The 23,657-nt window shown below is 48.7% G+C and overlaps 1 protein-coding gene across 3 annotated transcripts in view; it reads right to left on the bottom strand.

The window, feature by feature from the left end:
- ELFN1 (extracellular leucine rich repeat and fibronectin type III domain containing 1) overlaps positions 1 to 23,657 on the bottom strand; it is a 105,371-nt gene that overhangs the window by 66,702 nt on the left and 15,012 nt on the right. For all 3 annotated transcript variants that reach the window (XR_003534282.1, XM_027683661.1, XM_027683660.1), the window contains exon 2: positions 16,211 to 16,323. The gene's annotated coding sequence lies outside the window, so the exon portion shown is untranslated. The remainder of the gene's footprint in view (positions 1 to 16,210; positions 16,324 to 23,657) is intronic.

The raw sequence follows: 23,657 nt of genomic DNA on the forward strand, positions 1-23,657 counted from the left end.
GTGCCCTGCATCTCTTAACAAAGGCAGGACTTTTGGGCCAGGTGAGAAAGCTCAGTGTCCTACCCATGTGCTGATACATCACCCTTGGCTAAAATAAAATAAAATAAAAATCATAGAATTACAGAATTGTATAATAGTTTGGGTTGGAAGGGACCTTTAAAGGTCATGTAGTCCAATTCCCCTGCCATGGGTAGGGGAGATCTTTCACAAGGTTGCTCAAAGCCCTATCCAGCCTGGCCTTGAACACTTCCAGGGATGGTGCCAGTGTTTTAACACCCTCATTTCTTCCTTATATCTAGCCTGAATCAACCCTTTTTTAGTTTAAAACCGTCACTCCTTGTCCTATCAAAATAGGCCCTGCTAAAATGTCCCCATCTTTTTCGTAAGCCCCTTTTAAGTGCTGAAAGCCTTTGTGCCTGAAACTGGTCTCATTTAGCCAGTCAAACGAGAGACACTCATTAAAAAAATGTAATGAGCAACTAAGGTAATTTTCTTTCAAAGCTTTTTGATTAGGTGGACTTGCTGGGGAATGCTGCGCTCAGCATGAGACAACGTCTCCGTGAAGGGAGAGCAGGTACAGAGGAGAGCAGGGCTGCCAGGGAGAGGGAGCCAGAGCTGAGAGCTGCCCGGGATGGCTGAGCAGGGCAGCGGGATGCAGCCGCGCTTTGATGGCATGACCGTGCGTGTGCCTGCATGTCGGCCCGAGCCGCAGCTCTGGGATGCCGCCATCCCAACTCGGTGAAGCAAAGGAGCCCGAGCCGACAAAAACACGTGTAGCAGCGCCGGGAGCCGAGCGGGGACGCGCCTGCAGGTCACCGGCGCTGCCGAGAGCGGTGCCAGCCCCGAGCAGGGCTAAAAGGGTTGACCCTGACTCTCGGCTCCGGCACCAGCACCCCGAGGGAGGTTTGACAACGTGAGCTGGGTCAAGGCACGAGTCAGAGCTCTCCCCGAAGTGCACAGCACAGGGGGAGAGGCTGGCACGTGTCAGCCTTGGGAAGTATGCATGGGTTTTGGGAAGTATGCATGGGTTTAGGACAAAAAGGCAAAAAATCAGAGAGAGAAGAAGTGCGACTCCTGCCTCCCTTTAAATAATAATTACCAAAAAAAAGTTCAAGGAAATGGACAAATTTCGCTTCAAAAGAAATTTAACACTTCATTTTGCTTCACCGTTTTTTGAATAGTTCTTATAAAACACAAAGGCTTTAAACAAAAGGTCATTAAGAGATAAAGAATTGAAGCCCTTCTCGCAAGAATGAAAGGAGAAAGCATCTTGACCTTTTTAATGTGGGTTTTTTCCCCCCTCTTTTCCAAACCGAAAATTAATCAACATTGATTTGATTTCACACACATAAGCCTGTTTCGTGGAAGTGGCATTTGCTGACAGAGAGCTGTTTTGACAAGAAAATTCCAGGCAGAGGAGCACACAATATGCTGCACACCATTAGGGTACATGAGCTACAAGGACACTGGTCTCCCAGGGTTCATAATAAATCCCATCCTTTTTCTGGGTCAAGAAACTCACAGCTGTCTGGAGGTTATGCTAACACGCCAGGGTTTGGGGACTGATGTCAAGATCTGAGGAATTCCTGTTGCCTGGAATAGAAACAATGAAATTGTTCCAAGGCACCATTTATTCCCAGGTGCCTGCAAGCTGTCATTTCTGGGGAAGATGAACAATTTGAGAAGATCTAATGTCTTCAGAAATAATTCAGAAAGACAGAATTCATTCAGCTCCTCAGGTCAGTAATGAATGGGACTCGTGTGAGTCAGAGGAGAATGGAAGGGACCTGACCACCAGCTCTCCCAGATCAGATGAATTTGTGCAGCCACACAAGAGGCAAAGACAAAGGCTTTGAGCAGCTCAGACTGGAAACCACAAGTGCTCCACAGGGGCTGGGTGGGAGCAGTGAGGACCAAGGGATGCAGTAACCATGGGGCTGGCAGGTAGAGGCAAACATGCTGTTTCGCCAGCAGTTAAGGGCCAACCTAGTTCCCCTGCCTTCTGCCTTGTGCTACTCCAGCATCCCAGTTCCCCCAGTAAATGCCTGTTTTATCTTGCCTCCTTTCACCTGTCAGTCAGTTCTAGTCTAAGGACTAGACAGGAATTGGTCTATCTGGGAACAAACGAGCAATGCTATGGACAGCGAGGTATTTGCCAAACAGCTGTGAGACATCCTGAATGTGCCACAGCCTTTACCTGCAGGGAAGGGTCAGAGGTGGGATGAGGAAAGGACAGTGCTGAAAGAATCATAGAATCCTTAATGTTGGAAAAGACCCCCATGCCCACCAAATCATATTGCAATGAAGTGACCTGCTTCCCAATAAGACATGATGACACACTGAGCCTGGGTACCAGAACCAGTCCTGCTTCCCTGCAGCACTTCCCTGGCTCTGTGCAGCCTGCTGTCCTGGCAGCACCTTCCCTGACTACACCACTTTAGAATGCTGCAGTTCCCCATATCTATGTCAGGGAGCAGAGAAAACGGCAAGGGAAAAGCAAACAAAGTGAATGGGAAAACCATAACAAAACCAGCAGAAAAATCTTCCCACGCCACTCTGTGCTTTCAAGTAAATGAAGCTAATTAACTAATTGCCTAAATTATTAGGGCTATTTTTACCCTTGTATGAAGGCTTGGCTTTATTGCCAATTTCTTAAGACTCAGCACTGAACTCTCAACTTATCAGGAAGTTAATGAAGCAAAGCCCCTGCAGTGAGGAGCTGGAGGACAGAGCAGCTGTTGGGCCAGGACTGGGGTTGGGGCTCAGGTGGGCACCACTGCAGCAGGGAGGGAGCATCTGCAGCAAAACAACCCCCCTTGGGTGATGCTGTTTAACAAAGAAGTTCAGTTATTTGCTGGAATCTCGCCTGCACCTGAAGCTGTCCCCAGTAAAGGATTTCTCTGTAACTAAGCATCCCCTCTGCTCCAGCAGTTTCCCACTGCAGCCAAGGTGATAGGGCTTCACACCTGGGTGAGAAAAGGGGAAGACTGAGGGCTACGTGCCAGTCCTGGAGTCCTGGCTCCACAGAAATCCATCCACTTTCATGGGCAGACCCAGAGTAACCTTGGGCAACTGGACAACAAGCAGCAAAACCTGATTGAAAAAGGCTTTTTGGCCACAAGGCACATGCAGCCAACTACTAACGACCCATCTAGGGGCAAGCTGGTAAAGTTGGGGATGCCAGTGGGGACTTTGGGTCTGCATCTAAAGGTGGATGGATCTTGCTGGAGATGGTTTTAACAGCTGTTTGGGGACCTGGTTGGGATTTTAGTTGATGGAGCTTGCTGGCATCTACAGCACTGGGGTGGAGTTATCACACCCCAGAGCTGCCAGCTTGAGTCTCTTGAACCAGCTCACAGCAAAGAACACCCTCTTGGGGCCAGCTGGAGCTTCTGCTCCTCTCAGGAGGCTGTGGGGCTCTGGGAGCACCAGCACCGGGCTCAGGGCTGTGCACTCTGCACTGCCCCAGGAAACAAATGCTTTTCAAGCCTGGTTTCCCCACTGTCACCTTGAAGAGCAAGTTCAATCCTGCGTGTGCTGCTTCCAGAACTAACTGGGGTTTGCTGGCCTAGAGATGCCTGGTGTCTCCACACTTACAGAATGGGATGCAGCCAACTAAGCAAAACATGTGTGTCCCTCTCCCTGTGGGGAGCTAACAGCAATGTTGTTTCTGACAGAGGAGTTAGTGGGACTCTCAGGATGTATTTACTGAGATGCACCCGTTGCTCTTTCTCTGGGGATGGCACTATAGACCAGTCACCACTGCTTTGCACGCCAGCCCCAAAAATGCCTGGATTGAGATACGTTCTCTGCAAATAGGGAACTGATGTTACATGGCCTAAACACACAAAGTCATCCCTTCATCACACACACACAAATATCTCCTTCCCAAACTATCCAGATCACCCTCCACAAAATGAAAGGGCTAATCCATCTGCTGTAGACTCGACTGACCACACGCACCGTCCCAGGCACGCAGCCTCCATTCAGGCAGGAATCCAGTGTGGTAGGAACTCCCTCCTTCTACTTTGAGAAAATGCTGGTTTTTTGGGTTTTGGGGGATTTTCTCCCCAAGGAAAACTAAATGTTTTCTCCTCTTCAGCTAAATGCCAACTTCTTAGCTCCCTGGTGGAAATCTAAGTTAACTCCATTACAATCCCCCAGTCATTCCAGCTGAAGAGCTGGTCCCCTCAGGAACCAGAAGACTGATAGCCCTTCTTTTCTGTAACAAATCTCACTTATCAGCTGTAATGAGGTGACATTTCAAGTCTGGCTCTTCTCTCAACACACAAGTACACAGCAGTTTGGGGTGGAAAGTCTCTTCCAGGCATGTCATTGAGGAGAAGGACAGGTGACAGTCCACTGTCCTTTAGATGCAGGAGGGAGCTCCCCTCTGAGTTATCTCCAAGTCTATCTTCAATGTTGGACCAACCAATGTGGCTGAGTCCTGGAGACCTCCAATAATGGAGATCTCACAGCCTCTCTGGCCATATGTTCTGGAGTTGTGCCACACTATTAGTGCACATCTCCTTCCAAATGCCCAGCCTGAACCTCCCAAGCTGCTTGTGTGCCCACTGCACCCCTGTGAGGCTGTCTGCTGCTATTGAGAAGAGTTTGGCTCTATCATCTTTACAAGCTCTGCCCAAGCAGCTGTAGTTGCTTGATGCTGCCCTTCCTGGATCCTGCTGGCTGGCAGGATGTGGAGTCTTTGGATGCCCTGAAACATTGGTCTGACACTGCTGGTGAAGGGAATGTCAGCATCACATCAAACTATAAAGTGAACCATGGACTTTTCCAGGGCAGTTTCCAGCCAGGCACTTGTCCCTCCAACAGGGCTCCTTGACCCCTCACGACTGTTTGGGTGAGAATCAGTAAGATGATGAAGGTGGACTAGATGGCAACCACTGCTCTACTCAGCAGCGCATGAAGGACACCTCACAACTCGGTGAGCAAGGTAATTCAACTCACCACAATCTTTGGTATCTGTCTTTCCACCTGCAGATGCTCTCCCCAAACTCTGGCCACCTTGCTTGCTTAAGACCCCATCTCAGTCAGAGCTAGCCAGCTTTTGCTACTGAATAATGCCATGTTTTGAGGTTTGACTAGTCCAGAGTGTAATGTCTGTCAGATCAGGCTCTTTTCTCTTAGAAAAGATGAATACATTCTACAATTTTGCCAGCAAAGCACAGGGAGCCATTGTCTCAAAGTTTTGTGAATATAAACCAGAGATTATTGTCCCTGGGGTGACTTGGCAGGAAACTTCGCTGTTTTCAAGGGCCTTTCTGTGTGTGAAATGGAAAGAGCTACGCTGCCCTGTTTGCAATGTACTTAGAAATTCTTGAGTACCTGGCACAAGACTTGCTGTATTATCTCCTACCTCATCTCCTGTATATAAATCTGGCAGCCTGGCAAGGGAAATTATTCCAGACTTGTGCTGTCCAGAAAACAGCCTGACAAGAAGATTTGCAAGTCACTTCTCCCTGCTCAGTGCCACCTCCTGCCCCATCGCTCAGGAACCCACTAGAGATGATGAAATTAGGGCTCTCCACCCTGGGAGAGGGTTGGCAACCCCAAAGCAGGAACTGGCAGGCAGTTCTCACTGCCTGCTGCCAGCTCTGAGGACTGCTCACTGCCTGTTCCCATCACTCTCAATGTTCCCACCAAGACACCACTACCTCAGCCACTACTGCAGAGAAACCACATCCAATGCTGCCCATTCCACCCACGCTCAGGGACCAGCAGGGAGACTGGGTGGCAATGGGGAGCCCAAGAGAGGTCAGTCCTGCTGCAGTGTTTACAATACAGGAGAATATCCTGTTTTTTTCAGTCCCCCCCAAGCCCATAGTGGAAATAGAGAAGACTTTAGAACACTGTTATTTCCCTACTGCCCTAGGGCAGGTCCTGATGGAGGTGTTGGGGCAAAAGGAGGAAAAGTCTGATTTCAATTTACCAAGTGCCTCTTCCCAGCACATTTGCAAGTCAAATTCAATTTCTCAGGGTTGCGTTCTGCATATTTTATCCACTAACATATTTGCATAGATTTAAATACAATACAAAGCTACAGACACCATGAAAAGAGGCTAGAGAGGAAAGGGCAGGAGAAGCTTGTCCTTTTCCTTTAGGCTTAGAGAAGATTCCGTTCTGAGAAGTCACAGAAGGGACATTGCCAGGTGGGAGCTGTGCCAGACCCTCACCTGAGCAAGCACTGCTTGGAAGAACAGGTGCGAGCCATGGGAGACTTCAACAGGTAGGTCCAGGACACGGATTGGCACTGGTGATGCTGGGATAGAGCACTTAGTAACCTCAACCCATGCCTGTATCTCCTAAGAGAGCAGGATGTCAGCTCAGAACTTGCTACATGGCATCTCTCCAGAAAGTGGAAAAATACCTTGGATAATGCAAAAGTTTCATGGGAATGCCCCACTGGTGAAAGAGGGCATTCCCCAGGAGGTCTCTGCACAGGTACAGGTAGGTAACACAACCCTTTAAACACATACTTGACAAAGAAAAGCGCCACGTTAGATGATTAAATCCCCCATGTACCTGGGGGAAATGGAGAATAAACCCTGCTCACCAGAGCTGTGAAACATATTCACCTGTTGCAGGAATTAATCCTTTTTTTTTTCCCTAACAGAGAGTGGTAGAGCTTTGCCCATGGAAATCCTGTCTGAAATGAATCCCTGATAAAGAGAAAGCCAAGTTAAAAAGCGAGTTTTGCTACCTGCCAAGGCCTTAGATTTCTTGTAGAATTACTGTATTAGCAGGCTACTATGGGTATAGATATTAAACTGCTATGCACAGCAAGAAAAATCATGAAAGTTTTGAGATGGGAAAGAAACACATGAAAAAATGAGACAGAAGAAGGTAAGAGGGGGAGCAGTGACGTGTGGAGGGGAGGGAGGCTGGTAAATGATGGAAGAGATAGTGGAAAGGGGGTGAAGAAGAGAGCAATGAGCAGTAGTGTTGGGAAAACAGAGAAAGATAAAAAGAGGAGGAGAAAGGAAAAAAGAGATAAATGAGGGCAAAGACCGACTCATCATTTTGCAATTCCACCCCGGTGGAGAGGAAAATTGATGTCTGGAGCTTTTTTTATGTCCAACCTCCTGGGCATGGGACAAAAGACAAGTTATTACCCAACCCCAGGTCAGGTCTGTAGCCTGCCAGCTGCCCAGACACATTCAGAGAGCCCAGGGGAGCCGTAAATCAAGGGGGCCAAAGAGATCACAGGGAGGCTGGGACCAGGCACAGAGCAGCAGTGAGCTCAGCAGAGGCAATATAATCACAGGAGAGGAGCAAGCCCAGGAGTGACATGGGCAGATGAGGAATGCCCAGCCTACAAGGGCTTTGCTCATCTCTCCTTCACGCCATTCCTAAGGACAGCGCTTCCCCAGAGATGCAAGTCCCCCTGCATTTCCTCCTGATTTCTCTTCCTATTGATTTTCAGGCTCTGAATACCATTTATTTTTGCTTGCTTGATTCACTCATTCATTGAATAAAGGCATCATCACTATTATTATTATTATCCTCGTCATCGGGCTCCTCATCACACATTATATTATTTGCATTGCAGAGCTGGAAGATTTCAGGTTGAGGCAGGAAATTTGTGCGAGTTGTTATTACTGCAATCAGATGAAGTGAGAATTGGATCAGAGGAGGCTGCCAGAGCACAGTTGTCCCAGCAGGACACTGAGGCTCTGCCCAATCAGGGGAAGCTGCTGCTTCAACCTGCAGGTCCCGCCAGCAATTTCAGACCTGTCTTTGGTGTCCCATCTCTCCCTCCCATCCCACCTCCCAGCTCTGCCAGCTGCCAGCAGAGAACAGGGAAACGCATCAGTACAGGAGGGCAAGGAATCAGAAAGGACTTGGCGAGATTGCGCATTTTCTGCCTTGCTGATGGTATTTATTAGACAACAGAAAATAGCTATTTTACCATCTGCCTTGTAAAAAAAAAAAAACCCTCATTAAATTAATGGAATGTGCAGCTGCCGAACAGAGTGTTCCTCTCGTGGCCGCTTCCCCATCAGCCCAGCGCTTGCTGGAGCAGGGAATCAGGCTGCCAAAAGTAGTTGCAGCTAACCCAGGCTCGTGTAGTGGGAGAGGATGGACAGATGGACAGACGGCCTCCTGCTCCTCCCAGCCCCGGGTTCTTGCCAGTGGACCTTTGGATGCCCTGCTGCCGCAGACGAGTGCAAGGGCTGCCTTGCTCGCTGTGCTGTGGAGCAGAGGGCTCGTGCCCTTCCTGCACGCACCCCTGCTGAGTCTCAGCTTGTGAAGGGAACTGGACGAGACTGGTCAGCAGGATGAAAATGCTTCTTTTTGCCTAAGCAGAGAGTGATCCAGACTCCAGCTGGAGGAGGTCAGTGTTGCCCAATGCCATATGTTGAGCATGGCAGGATTTGTGGGCACGTGAAGTCCCAATTTCCATGCCTCTGCCACCTCAATCAATGTGAATGAGTCAATCCATCTCTATCATCCATCTCTACGTGTCAAAGTTTTATCTGAGCTGATGTTTGCACTGTGGAGGTGTTTATCTGAGACCACAAAACCAAGAAAGCCTCAAGCCTAGCTGACTGCACAGCCCAGAGGAGCTCCTACACATAAGCCCTTTTTTCGGCTGAGAACAGACCAGAAGTCATGAGCCCAATCCTTTCTCAATCCCACTAAGACAGGCACACCATAAACCAACAGTCCTGGGTGATTTTAAATGATGCTGACGGAGAGAGGACAGCAGCCAGTGTTACTAATTCATTTCTCCTTGGCACTGAACAGCACTGAAGGGGTTTAAGTGAACCTTTTCTTCTGATATCTGGCAGAGCATGGGCAGTGTTTAATGGGGAAGTGATTGCCAAAATCCCATATTACATGGGGCTTTGAGGAGCAGATCCACCAGTTTGTATTGCCAAAGTCTCCTGGAGGTACCAGGTACCACAACACGCTGCCTTAGCTCATTGCATTGCCACTGCGTACAAGTAACACTTGAAGAGTGATGTCTAGGACTACTTTGGGTCCAGCAGCTCTTCTCCTAGGGAAATAAAGCCCTTTGTTAGTTGCCTCAGCACTGACGATTTTTCAGGATCACTGCAGCATAATCCACATTTAATCCTCAATTGTGTTTTCTGCTGCTAACCCCTCTGCTAATGCCAGGGAGCTCCCAATGCTTGCACTGCTCCTGGGAAGCTGCAATCTGTTCTCTGTGGTCCTCCCCTTCTCTTTCTAGGAGTCTCTTCCACACAGATTTTTCCCCTAGATGAGTTTTTACCCGCCTTTTGCGGGAAATTTGTTCTCTTAAATTTGCTCCTTCAGCATTTATGAAAGCAACTGGGGAGAAGCTGACATTGGCAGACAGGTCCAGCTGCAAAGAGGTTGTTTCCATTGTGTCTGTGGAGGAAGCAGGAGATGGCCTCTTGGATTTCAGCATGCAAAGGAAAGTTGCAGGACTACAGCATGTCGAATCACTTCATGCTGAAATAAATCCTGACATAATAAGCCCTAATACCACCAAAGAAACTATTACAGTCACTTACAAAAATAATCCACATTGAAAATCAGTGAAAATACCTCTCCCTGGTGGAATAACATGGCTCCCGAGGATCAGTTCCAGTCAAAGACAATAATTTCATATTTGCCCAACAGATGAGGGCAGCTCCAAAAGTCAAGTGTTTGTTGCCAAAAAAGCTCTGCTTAAGTGAGATTTTGCCACCTCCAATCAAAGAGTTGCTTTTAAAAGCAATGAGCAAGTACAAAAGGGAAGACCATGAAAGGCAGAGATCAAATCAAAGTCCAGAAGGATGCCGTGACTCTCACACCATTGCCTTCAGTCCTATCAATCCTCAATTTGCAGCAGCAAGGGCAGAACGAACACCAACCTGATTGCTTCTCAAGCACAAATTTTCTGGTTTTCAGAGGTTAATGGCAAAATTTCTCACAGCCTTTGCCTACACTGCTGCTGGTCTCGGAGATTTTAAGGCAGAACCATGTCTGCAAGTCACTGACTTTATCTACAGCACCAGTTGGTTGTCTGTTCAGGGCTGTAGGAGTATTGCCACGTGTGGATCCTGGCCCTGTGGTGTGTGCACGCTGCCTCGGGCTGTTGTGGCATTGCCACTCTCTCAGAGGAACCTGTGAGACAGGGCCACCAGGCTGCTGAGCTTCCTTGTGGAGAGGCTTCAAGGTTGGTTTAGAAAGCAAGTTAGCCAGAAAGACATGGCAGAGCAGCAAAAAAACAGGGACAGGCATTTTTCTTCCTTGAAAAAAACATTTGCTTTCTTACAAGAAAAATAGAAACAAACAAACAAACAAACAAACCCCCCCAGTTCCTTTAATTAAAACTTGAAGGCTGTCATAGGGAATTTTGATAAAAACACTGACATTTTGCAAAGTTGCCCTTGGACAAATCATGAGCATTGAAAGCTCTGAGACAGGGAGACTGTGGAAGCGCCTGTGCACATGCCAGAGCGTTTGGGAAGGACATTTATCTTCCTGCAGTCAGGTGTGTTGGTAATTCCGAGTTGTTCCTCATGTGTTTGTCCTTCCCATATCCACGTGCAATCTACGTCGCACAGGAGCTGTGGCAGGACTGTGAGAAGGCCAAGAGAAGGTCGTGTGGTTGCACACGGGGAAAAACACCGAGTGCCCAGGGCAGGGCTGCGCACACACGGCTGTGCAGGCAGGGAGGGCTGCGGGTGTTGTTTGGAAAGGAAGGACTTCGTGCCTGTGTGTCTCCTGCTGCTTGCACAGGCATGGAGCTGCATCACTTCACCAAGCCTGGGACATTTTGACAGCAGTCCAGGGTCGGGATTGCTGGCTGAGACAGCAAGGGGTGAAGCACAGCTCCAAGATTTCGGGTTACTCATTTGTTCTGTGGGAAGTTGTAGAGCTGCAGCTTGACACAGTGCCCGCAATTCTCCGGGACATCTCCAATGCTCAGGACCTTGTGCAGTAGGATGCTTCCACCTCATGAGTCAGAAATGCTGGTGCCCAGGCTTTCTCCTCTCTATGAGCATTTTTATCCATCACCCCTGGCTCAGGTCTCAGCTGCAGACAGCAGCCCTTCCGCAGGCCCTGCTCAGGCAGATACAGACCCATGGCCACCTCCAATCATCCACAGAGGAAAACCAGAAGAGACAGAGAGGGAGGAAGGACCTCATCCTCCAGGTCTGCCCCGGGGCTGATGTACATGTGAGGAGCCACTGCTTTTTAATACCGTGGGTCTCATCTCAGCACCATTTCCCTCTGCTCCATCCCCCTGCTTCTCCCATTTGTGTGGGAGCACTCAGTTCACACTAACAGATCTGAGCATTCCCAGATGATTAAAGGAAGTGCTGCCTTTTAAATCGCTCTGATTGGGGTTGACGGTTGTGTGGAGTTGGACACTTGGCTCTAATGATGTGTGAAAATCTCCCTGCTGTGACCCATCGTTCCAGCTGTGGAAAATAAGGAGAAAGGCGGAGGAGGGGGGTAAAAAAATCCCTTCAGTGGGAGTCCCTGATCAGACAGAGGTTTGTCACTCTGGATGGTCCCTCTGGGGCTCTGCTCAATGCCTGCACGTGGCTGGGAGAGGTGGCCCTGCTTCGTGGAACTGATGAGGATGCGTGTGAATGTGGCACCAGTGGCAGCAGATGAAACAGGGTCTCACTCCAGCGCAGGTCAGCACAACTAAAGTATTTGAGCCGTGTTGGAAGCTCAATCCCAGAAAAGGAATGCCTGCCAATTTCATGGTGGGCTCCACCCTGGCTCTGGCTGGTCCCACCAATATTCCCATGCTGGTGTTGGGGGGATATTATCTGAGACTGGGATGTTCCCAGTGTGCACAGGCTGCCAGGGCACAGCCTTGCTGCTGCTGGAGCGTTGCTTCAGTCGAGTCCTGTGAGTGTGGTAAGAAGGGAGTAAGCAAGCAAAGCACACTGTCCCTGACACACAGGGACCGCCAGCTGACATCTCCTCAGGTTAGTCTCCATCACTGCTGCTTCCAGGGGACCCCCAGTCAGATCCCTGCATGAAGGCAATGTCAACCCAGCCAGTTCACTGCCTTCTTTCCCCACCACCTTCCTCCGCTGTTAACTCCCTAATGACACCTGAATTCAAAGCAAATCTCACCATACACAGTCCGATCCTTACTCTCAGGACAAATTTGCTTCTCAGAGGCCCTCCTAGCTGAGATTCACTGTTCTGTGGCAGACGGGAATGGCCAGGTGGGCTCTGAAAGGAAGGATGAGTTTCCTGAGGCTCGGATGGGGCTAAACAGAGGCACGGGGGGAGGCCGGGCACCAGCCGGAGGTGTCCTGCAGCGAGTGACCCTCAATGTGACATTGATGGCTCTTAATTCCTAAGCCTGCTTTGGAAGGATTTCAGTAGATCCTATTTAATCACCGCAGCCTCTTCATCTCCCTTGTCTCAGCTCAGGGTGATATTACGCATTCCCCTTCAACGGCTTCCTCCAGGAACTGGCCACCCTCCTCCTCCTTCTCCTCCTCCTCCAGGGGTCCCTGGCACAGGATGTGCCACGAAGCCCTTCGCCCACTGCACAGCGCGGGGCTGCCAGAGCTGCAGCTGCCCTTGGCCTGTTTACCAGCACACAGCTCAAACAGCATTTGCCTAATTTCCCCTGTCCCCGGGAGGGCTCAGTCCCGTGCTAACAAAGGGCACGGCCCCCTGCAGGTGCACCACCACCACCATACTGGGCTGTGCCGTGCATAGCATTAAATATTTAAGCGCTTGTCAAAATGTTGTAACGATTTTTTTGTCTTGTTCCATTAGCTCCATTTCCAAAGGCCACCACTGGAACTACTGAACATTTATTTCTATTGAATCCAGCTTAGAAGTTATGATCTGAGAAACCGGGAGACAGGACAGTATGTTCTGCGGCACCGGCTTTTCCCCATCACCGCTCGGCTGAGACACGTTGGCCTTTGAAATATCATTTTTATTCCTACCTTAGAAAAACTAAAATAAAGAGATTGACTCTTCTGCCTGCTTGATTTGCTTCTGCTGGTTAAATAAGGTACATAAATATCAGTCAGGTGGCTGCCCTGTGTAAGTTTTGGGGCTGTGTGTTTAAACGCCCTGCACAGTTTGTGGTACCGGCGGTGGGAGCTGAATTTCCTCCCCAGGTGCAAAATAAAGTGCTGTTATTACATGATTTTCCTGTTGCTAGAGAGGTATGCACATGAATCTTCCTCCCTCGCTGCCTGTGCATGAATAGCATCTTATTATGCAAATACTATGAGTATTAGACAAAAAGCACTGAAGAAAGCAAGTGGAGAGAGCAGTTTAGACTGGGGGTGAAGCGTGGGCAGGGCTATAGGGACCTATGGTCCCCAGGTTTGCTTTAGGTTCACTCTATTCCCAAGAAATACAGAGCCACAGGGAGTTGCATAGGGCTGAGGACACCTGCAGCCCCCAGGGACATTGGGGAGATGCCCAACACACCAGACCTTGGCCACAGGATCACACACCAGGGTCACTGCAGGGCTCAGCTCCCCAAGTAAACCTCAAGTTTGCACAAGGGAGCTGGGCTTGCTGTGGGCCAGAGGACGGGACTGCTGGTGGCAGCCTCGCAGTCAACTGCCTCCCCTCCCTCAGGGTACAATAAAGCCTTCTTGTAGACTTCCCTGCATTTCAGTTCCTTGCTATTTAAAGACATGTGAAAGCCCAAGAGTTCCAGCTTGGCTGCCTGTGCCTGGATGCTTCGAAAAGTTGTAATCCCTGCTAGTGACATCACAGGCCGTTGCCATGGGGATGTCACAAACTCAGAGCTGTGACTTCACCACGGCAGGGATGGGCAGCAAGGGAGGCCCTGCTTCCCAGCCACCAGTGACTCTGGTAATTAGCAAACTGGCATGGAAAATGAGGATGAAATGCACAGGATAGGCACATAAAACCATTTTGCAAGTATGATCTATTGGAAAGCATTCCCTCATGAGAAAGTGCCTCCTTAATGTATCTTGCGCTCTTAAATAACCCGCAAAAGGCAGATAATAAAATAGAAATTATAGTGATTTGTTTTATTGGGCATTTCACTGAGTAATTAAGAGGATAATTAGGAGAAGGAACATTAAAAGGCGTTACACTCAGCCCTCATCCTGCTGTAGAGGAGCATCCTCATACTGAATGTGCAGCATCATCCAGCGTTGTCCTGTGCCAACATGGGGTTCCCTGGGGTGAGAGAAGCATGCATGGATGTGGGAAGGGGTGAAAAACATCTCCCCAGTGGCCTGGCAGGATGCCAGAGCTCTCCCAAGAAATGCAGGGTGGGAAGAGTAGGTTGCAGGGAGCAAACTCCACCTTTGTAGCGTCTCTTGGCATGTGGTGTCAGGCTTTGGCACTTGTGCATTGTGTGTGTATCATGTAGGGGAGCCTAAAGGAAAAAAATGTCTCTGGGAAGAGCTCACTGTGGTGAAACATGGGCTGATGGAGCACCATAGCCAAGGCAGAAGTGGCAGAAAGCTGTAAAACCAGCTGAAAGCTCAGCACAATGGTCCCCCTGTGCCAGGAGGGCAGCTCTGTCACCCACCCCCCTTCTAACACTTATCCTCCATTTTGCTTCCTCACCTTTGGTACATACAAAAGTACCTGTATAACTAACCCAGATAGGACCCAACACCAAGAGCTCTCAGCAGCCACAACTTAATCTAAGCTGCCTCCCCGAGATAGCCAGTATTTCCCACAGATGAGGAAACCTTGGTGCTGGCCAACACATCCATGAAACACACACATCAATGAAACAAAGACCCATTCAAGTCACAAAATCTGCAGCTCTTTTCCGACTCCAGCACATCTCGTTCCACCCCGTTTACCCACCAGCACAGCCACACTCCAACAGAAATGTCAGGACATCAGGTGCCACCACAGGCTTCCTCTGAAGCCCACATTACAAACTGGGGACCTCAGTGCTCACACACCCTGCCACCTCCTAAGAGGCCCCAGGTGAAAGCCAGCAACAGCAATCTGTCCACTGCAAGTCCTCAGGCAGCAAGTGTGGCGATGGGAAAATGTAAATGGGAGTGACAGACACCATGAAAAGAAAGGGCTTGACTGGAATCAGTGACTCCCACCGGACAAGCACCTACAAACACTGAGACGACAGACAAGCTAATTCCCTTTATTTCCTCAAACCACTTGCACAGGTGGCAAAACATGCAACCAACCCAGCCAGGTAAGTGGGAAACCCCAACCTCCAACACGGCAGCGTTGAACAGTTGCCAAGAATTAAGTAGCCCTCAGGTCCTTGTTTGCTCCAGGACACACATTGAGGGAAATGTGCTGGAGAAGGCTGGCATGTTTTAAACTGGTCTCTGTGGCTGGAAACTCCTTTTTTCTCCCTGGAGAGATGGATGTGACGGCTATAATCCAGTTGCCATGCTGGATTTCAGGGGCAGCAGCTGCTTGTCCGTGTTGAGCCCAAAGTGTCAAACAAACGTCAGAAATATCCACATTCAGAAAGTCACCAACCCTCCCTTTTCCTGTCCTGGGCACCACGGCTCCCCTCCACCTTCCCCTGCTCAGAGGGAGCAATTTCCATCCTCTTCAAAGGAGAGTAAAACCGGCTTTTTGGCTTGTGGCTGGCTCTTACAGGCGCGAGAGCAGCTTGCTGGGAGACTCGAGTGCTCAGCACAGCCCTAAAACAAGGCTCCTGTTTGAAGTGCATGGATTGAGGCTGGATTAAGAAAGCCCAGGAGAAGTGCCTAGCTCTGCTCCTGCACTAAAAAGGCTGTTCGGCGGCAGCAGCAGCCAACGCAGCTTCATCCCGCTCAGCCCTTCCCGTGATCCCCACGAAGCCGCGACGGCGCCGGGGAAGCGGCGATTTCGTATGCGCGGTTCAACGTGACCCGGGGAGCGGGGAATGGCAGAGCATGTGCTCTGCTTCCCAATGCTGCTCCTCCCGGGAGGCTGCGGGAGCACCCAGCGCTGCGCTGTTCTCCTCGAGAGGGGCATAAATAACTTCCACAGGGGCAGGGTGAGACCAACAGCAAACACAGGACAAAACACCACCATTAACCACCTCTGCCCGGTCAGGCAGAGCCAACAAATCCTCCAGAGCCCTGTGCTGCTTGGGCACAGAGACTCATCTGTATCTTGAGACAAGTTTAGAGAACCCCTTCTGAAGTTTCCCTCTTGCAAACACCTTATTTCCCCCTCTAATCAATGCAACAAGCAGGTTTAGTGCAACACAAACAGGGAACAGAGGATAAAACAATATTCCAGCCCATACCTGAAGGTGCATCCTTCTTTTCTCACCAAGCAGCAGGGAGGACGTTGCTGTCTCTCGGTAATTTTCCAACATCCTGTGTTGCAGGTAGATTTATGCACTGATCATAGTTGGAGCTGTTAATAAAAAAGTGCAAAGAAAATAGATTTTACTGAGAAGTGTAGGACTGCTTTTCTCCCAGCTTTGCATTATCATGACTTCCTCCTTTTTTAATCTTTTTTTCTATGATTGACCATGTTTGGGGTTCAAAGCTTTAAAAATAAATCGCGGAGCGTCTTTCATCTACTATGCATGAGAGAGTCAGAATCATTACATGGTTTAAATGGATATTTTGGGAGCAACGCTGGACCAAGCAGTTCCTACTTTAACCGGGAGCCAGAGGGATGAAGCTAATTTGCAAATAATGTTACATGCTGGTTTTACGTGAACTCAGGGAAAGGGCTGCAGCGACTACTTGTCATTCTTTATGAGAAATTGAACAAAATGGAAATCAGTTCACTAGTTAAAATATATATAAATATATATACGTATACATATATAAAAAATATCTGCAGCAGACCAATTTCTCCTGCACCAGGGGAACATCCCAGGACTGCAATTAAGCTGTGGCTCAGCACGAACCCTACTGCTGCCTGAGCACGGGGGACAAACAGACCAGCCGTCCTTTTCCTGAGAGCAGATTTTTAACTTGGCGACCTGAGAGCTTTTCTGCAGCTCAATTCGAGCCACTTCTTCCTTACGCAGTTCGAAAGTCAACTTTCCCCTTTAGCATCATTAATGCCTTCCCCCAGGAGGGGGGAGCTCTGATATCTGCAGAGCTGCGTCTTCACAGCGAATCGCCTATCGATGACTTTGTGGCTAATATATACAGTGGGAAGCAGACGAGCTAATATAATGTAATTTTCCATGTTTACTGCATTATTACAGTGGTTGAATCTGCTGATTAGTTCCCATTTTTTTGCCATCTCGTCCTGAGCATCCCTTTTATTTTTGCCCTGCTTATCTGCATAGAGTCATTTATCCACACGGCTGCTGTAACAGCAAGCAGGGCCAAAGCTATCATTTCTCCTCCCTTTCACATTTTAATCTTACAGACCTCAATCTTTGTGATACCACTATTATTTTGTCCATATCTGATCTAACGGGAACCAGCCATTATTTTTTTTTGCCTTAAAAAAAAAAACTAATCTGAGCAAAAGATCATGGTGGCTGTGGCACTAATGCTCCCTGGCATATCTCCTTGCAATGAATCCGGTGCTAAAACAGAGACTGCTTGTTTCCCTTCTCTCTACAGAACTGCAGGACTGACCCCTCATGCACAGGCAGCTCCCACCAATAAACAACATTGTCCCGATCTCCCAGGGGATTCATTTCTCTGCCAACTATCTCAGCAGCTCTTCTTATTGTCTTATTTATCCAAACAGTGGAAAAACAACTCAAGTGGAGCCAGACATTCTCCAACAACATGACTGTTACTGATTTCTTCAGATTTGTTCCCCTACAAGCTAGGAAAGTCTCCTCCCCCAATGGTTAATTGAAAAAGGGGGGGGAGTGGATTTCCTATTATATGAACAACATCAGAAAAATACCTTGCTGTTCCTTGAAGATCACAACATTTTGCCCCCAGCTTCCCTAATGCTCCTCACGTCCCAGCTCTGAGCTAACAGTCACACCAACTGGAGATCATCCGCTGAAGCATCGAGCCAAGTTGCTCTGTGTATGCCAACCACATCAACCAGAACGGATTTACTTGGGAGAGATGAGGAGGCAAATTGAGGAACCCCTCTGCTCCCTTCTCCTGCATCCCGAGGTTTTTCAACAGCGACTGCATTCATTCAACCTTCTCACTGCATGACCACAACCTGCACTGTCACTCAGTGGTTTCTACCTATGCCAAGCTCTTCACCTCTTCCTGAAGCCCAAAGACCTCCATGTGTTCCACCTTCTCCCAGGATTATTATGAATAAACCAAGGGCCATGTTCAGCCCTCGGTCTGTGATGCAAGCAGGGATGTGGAGCTGCTTCAAAGGCACATAGCACTGGCAGGACACAGGATCCTGCCTGACCCCTGTCCAGGATTTATACAGGTGAGACTTACAGAAATCAAACCAAGCCCTTCCCCACATCCTCTGCTGAACAGCTCAATATGGGGAATCCCTTGCTCACATCCACACAGAGCTCCCAAACACCCAAGCCGTAGTGCTGCAGGAACCTGAATGTTCCTTGGTCTAGGTACAACCCAGCATGTATTGTATTTATTATTAATGAAAGATTAAATGCTCTAAAGAGCATTATTAATTTTAAAGCTACTAATAATTGTCAGCTGTCCCTCACTTCACCCTGAAAGCCTGAGAGCTGTAACAAAAGAGCAAATTCCAGCTCAGAGCATCCTTAACCGAGGCTGCCGCGATCCACAGCCCAGCTCCGCAGCTCAGGACCCACGGGCATTTTCTGCAAGTAGTGAGGAACCTCAAAGGTCTTCTAATGTGATCAACCGCAAAAAGCCAGAAATGGCAGAAAAAGAACTCTCTGTCACCCTTCTCTTTGAAAATAAGGACTCTCACCAACCTCCCAGCTCTGCAACACCGAGCTGTCTTCTCTTGTTCCAGTCTGCACCCCTATCACAGCAAGACCAGGTTTGCACAGCGACCTGTGTTGCAGCAGTCATGAGATGGTGATAACCCATTTGACTCCAAGAGAAAGTCTGCATTTCCAAATCTGTTCCTTGCTCTCTTCCTCCTTTGGAAAACGCAGCTCCTTACAGTCTCACAGGAGCATAAGCTGAACAAAAGTCACAATGGGCCCATCCCAAATGAGTCCTCATGGGACAGGACTGTCCATGTGACCAGGTAACACTCAGCTTGCCTCCCACAAGCAGCATCTGCTCCCATCACAGGTGCTCCATCAGCACCAGGAGCAGGGGTGTTTCTGCCCTGAATCCTCCAGCTTTTCAGTAGGACAAGCAGAGTGGGGAGCCACTGGCTCCAGCAGAGACTCACGTGTCAGAAGGGCACGTGTGCAGGTACAAAACATCCCTCGCACACCAGCAGCTTTCCCTCTGGCTCGGCACATCAGCACTGGTGGTGAATCACATTTCCTTTGTATTTCACTTGGAGGAACAGGGAGAAAGAGGTATTTCACAGAGGAGAGTCACAAAGAGGCCCACCTTGGAAAATAGGCTATTTTTGGTACTATAATCCCTTTCCTACGGAAAAGAGGGAGGCTCAAGAGACTGATGGAGCTGCTGAAACCCACAGAGGAATCTGGCAGCAGAGCCTGGAGCATAATACAGATATCAGGGACCAACAACCAGGGCCACGATCCATGTGTAAAGACTGTACCAGCCTCAGGACTGAAACCTGTGCTTCACCACCCGCCTGCCCACCAATCCTGCTGTAAGCCATGCCAATACGGGATGCTGCAGAGCAAGAAGGTGACAAGGGACACTGTTTGCTTCCACAGATCTTTCCTGAGCATGCAAAGACCTGGCTCCTCATCTGAGTGCTAATTCTCACCCTTTTTCATCCCATTTTCTTGCAGCTTTTCTACAAATCCAGAATACATTTGAGCGATCAGCACAATGTTTAGTGAGAAAATCGTATGCTACATTTCCGCTTGGCATGATTTTGAAATGGTTAAGCTGTTAAGCCCTGAAAGGGAAGTTTTAAGAATACCGTGAATAAAAGAAGCCAAAAACAAAAATAAACCAGCAGCGGCAAAATTAGAGCATGACATAAAGGAACCGTTTGGATGGATCCTTTTTTCCAGAGAAACAGCTCATGCTGGCTGCTGCTTTCCGATGTCAGGATCTCAGCAGTTGTGTAGCACTGGGACTTTCATTACAACAGCAGAGAAATAAACTGAAAATCAACGCTAGCACACAGGAGAGGGAGAAAGTTTTCCTAAGGTAGGATCAAACCTCTTACAAGCTTCTCTAAACCACTGCCTCTGAGGCCCACTTTCCCCATCTCACTCTGCCCCAGCAAGGGAGATGTTATCAGAGCAGGAAGGGGTTGCTTGACACATCCTTAAGTGCTTGTGTAAGGAGAGGCAATGGTCCAGGATGGGGTACTCTGGGAGATACCCTAGAAATGTTTGTATATCCGCATTTTCCGGATAAACTCTTCCAAAGAGAAGCAAATCCTGCCCCAATCTGTAGCACCTTCATGCGACACAACCCCCATGGTCCTGGTCCCTCTAAGGACAGTCAGGTTCTGCCTAGAGCATCCAGAGGACAGAGGGGACTCCCCACCTTCACCCAGCCAACTTGATTCACACAACACAGTGACAGCTGTGTGGCCCCTCTGTCCCCTGTGTCACTCAGAGGTCCCTTCTGAATTATGCATTACTTTGCTGCTGTGCACACTGACTCCGTGACTTACTTGCACAGCCAGTTACTGGGCTGAAGGACAAAGCTCCAATCACATCCATTTTACACTGATTTTTGTCATAAAATGTGATACAATGCTGGATCAAAAGACCTCCCAGAATCCATATATATGACAATGTCCCACTCCAGCTGTGACACAAAGCATTAAGGTAATGACAGTGCCAGTAGCATTCATACATGCTACTTTTAGGTCCACCCAAACCAGTGCAGCTGAGAGGAACAAGGGCTCTTTTTCTCCCTCTCCAGCCTCCCCTGAGTCGCTGTGAAGTTTTTGCTATTCAAAAAGTTCTTGCAAGAGAGCTCTCTCACCTGGGAGGGTCTGGATCAGAGACCAGAATAGGTCACTGACAAAGGTAATGGGGGGGGAGAAACCTCGTTCCCCAGCTCTTCACATCTGTGCACATCTCTGCAGAGGTCAAGCATGCTCTGAATAGGGCATCTCCTGTCCAGTTCTGTACACTGACCCAGCTTCAGCTGGCATTATAAAGAAAATGAACAAACAGCCAGACATCCCCTGCAACTTCTCCAGCTCAGATCCTCCCCTGCCTTTCTGAAGGGTCACAGGCTGAAACCTGTGACCCCCAAATCCCTCTGTCCCCCAGAGAGGCAGGGACCTGAGCAGTCAATTCACCATCTCCATCCCTCCTGGGAGGCATTCTAAGACTTGCCTAGACCAAGTCAACACCAACCTGGTTCACCACTGGCAAAAGTCCTGCCTCAAGGGAGAAACTGGGCTGCAGAGTTCCAGAAGTCCCTTGTGCCAGCATTTCTGAGCCCCACCTTGTGATCTTCTCTTCTGTGTTTCATCCTCCTTCACAGTCTTGAAACTGCAATTCCTCGGGAAAGCTCTCTGTCTCCACAAGCAGAGAATCTCATATGTGAAGTATTAACAAAACACTGGGATTTCATTTTTATTGAAAAACGAAAGCCCCCTCTGCACACACCCCTTCCCTGATGACAAACAGCATCTCTCTAGCTGTCAGTTACCCCTGAACCACAGCACGGGCAGGAACAGGCCATGAGATGGGGTAGAGCACGTGGTGACCTGCAGAGGACTTGGGCTGAGAAACCAGCACAACAAATAATTACTTCATTGCAAGTCAAGGGGCAGCACTTCCACAAGGAGGAGAATTTTACTCTGCACTGGTGTTTATATTCCACAGTGCTGTTTCAAGGAGCCCTTGCTCCTCATTGGCATTCAGACATCCCCAACCTCCATCAAGGAGCCAGGCCTGGCAGCCTCATCCCAGGGCACTACTTTCAGGCAGGGGGAATAATTGCTTTGGATAAGGCAGGTAACAGGACAGTGCTGCTCGTGCTCAGGGATGTACCCAGACACTGATCACTAGTGTGTGTGAGCTCAGAGTTCCCTTTTTCTATCAACCTTCCTCCATCCTATTTCCAAGTGACCTAGTGGGATTCATGGGAGCTGGACCTTTAGCTGTCACACAGAATAATACCTGAACAAGCACATACTTCCTTCTTCCCTTATCTGAAGTGCCATGTTATCAAGTGCTAAGTATCTTTAAAGAAACTACTATGCAAGTGTTCCTACTGCAGCAGCACAAAGTAAATGAGCACAGGGCTCATCTGTGGGCTCCACTGTGGGTCAGCAGCATGATGAGGAAAAGGCTTGTTTGGGTTGCTGGCGTTTGGCATTTGCAGCAGCATGCCCAGAGCACAGGACAGCCACAGGAAAAAGCATCTGAGTTAACTTTCACACCACATACCTTCCTGAATGCCCTACCCATCACAGGCCAGGTGTAAAATCCTCCTACCAGCCCTCTGTGCCATCCCAGCATGGCAGGGCAAGGTGGCAGCACCCAGCTCTGTCCCCAAGGTGGGGAAGGCTCCTATGACACTGCTCAAGCCACTGTAGCCCAAAGCAACCCTTTGGCTCCTCTCAAACACATCAAGTATTCATTCCTCAGCTGCAGAGCTGGGAAACACCAGGAGAGCCTGGAAGACAAGCAGTTGTGTTATCAGGCGTTCATCATCAGGAATAAGAGCACACAACTCAACACAAGTGTCCTCCACAGGCTTCAAGGGCACACACACATTGAAATTCCCAGCAGATTCAGGGCTCTTGTTTGCACTTCCATCACAGCCACGGCCAGAAAGCTCTGAAGGCTTTCCAGGCAAACCCAGGAGTTCCACTAAGACTGGCAGCCTTGGTTTTTACCTCTGCAGTGCTTTGTAGATGCTCCCAGGAGAGTGATGGATAGATTTTAGCTATTTATGAATTAGAAAGGTGGTTTACATATTTCAAATGAGAAGATAGAGGAGATTTTGCTCAGAACAAGGGCTTTTTTTTTTCCTTCTATTTTTTTTCTAAGTTGTTCTCCTAATCATCAGTACTTCTTGCCACGATGAACAACTAGACAATTCAGTCATGTTACCTTGGATGTATCATGGCAGGCAGCTAATCCTGTTGGTCATAAATCATGTCCCTTTCAATCTCCATTATATAAGAAGAGCAAATTTGTTATGATGCATGTGTCATTACACACCAATGCCTTTCCATTATCATATAACTGGATACCCCCAAGGCTCATAATTTGCAGTATAATAGTAATTTTTAAAGAACCATTGGTAATCAATAGCTCTCAGCATCCCTGTCAGGATCATTTGCAAAACAAATAACAACACTGATCTCAACCAACTTTACAGGAGGGATATTTAATCCCCATGAACTGCATTATACGATGGATAAGCGAGGAATCCTACACTATGTATCATGTATTTTCCTTGGATTAAATATCACTTCAATCAATGTTGCTACCAGCTGTACAATGCTGTCTGTGTTTTCACTAAGTAATTCTGAAGTATTGTCTTACAAATTGACATTAGCTACGTGCAGGGCACCAAAACCACATGGCAGCTTTGTGGGGTGTGAGGAGGGGGCAAGGCCGAGGGCAGAGCTGATATGATGCTCATGGGGAGCACCCAGCAGCAGGCAAGGCTGGGGGCACAGAGGGCTGCTGGGGACCCCAAAAGCAGGGCACTGCTGTGCTGAGGGGTCACAGCAGATGTCTAGCATGGCCACGACCATTGCCCACG

This window comes from Neopelma chrysocephalum, unplaced genomic scaffold (genome assembly GCF_003984885.1).
Source record: "Neopelma chrysocephalum unplaced genomic scaffold, ASM398488v2 Primary Assembly neopelma1_65, whole genome shotgun sequence".
NCBI classification, from domain to species: Eukaryota; Metazoa; Chordata; class Aves; order Passeriformes; family Pipridae; genus Neopelma; species Neopelma chrysocephalum.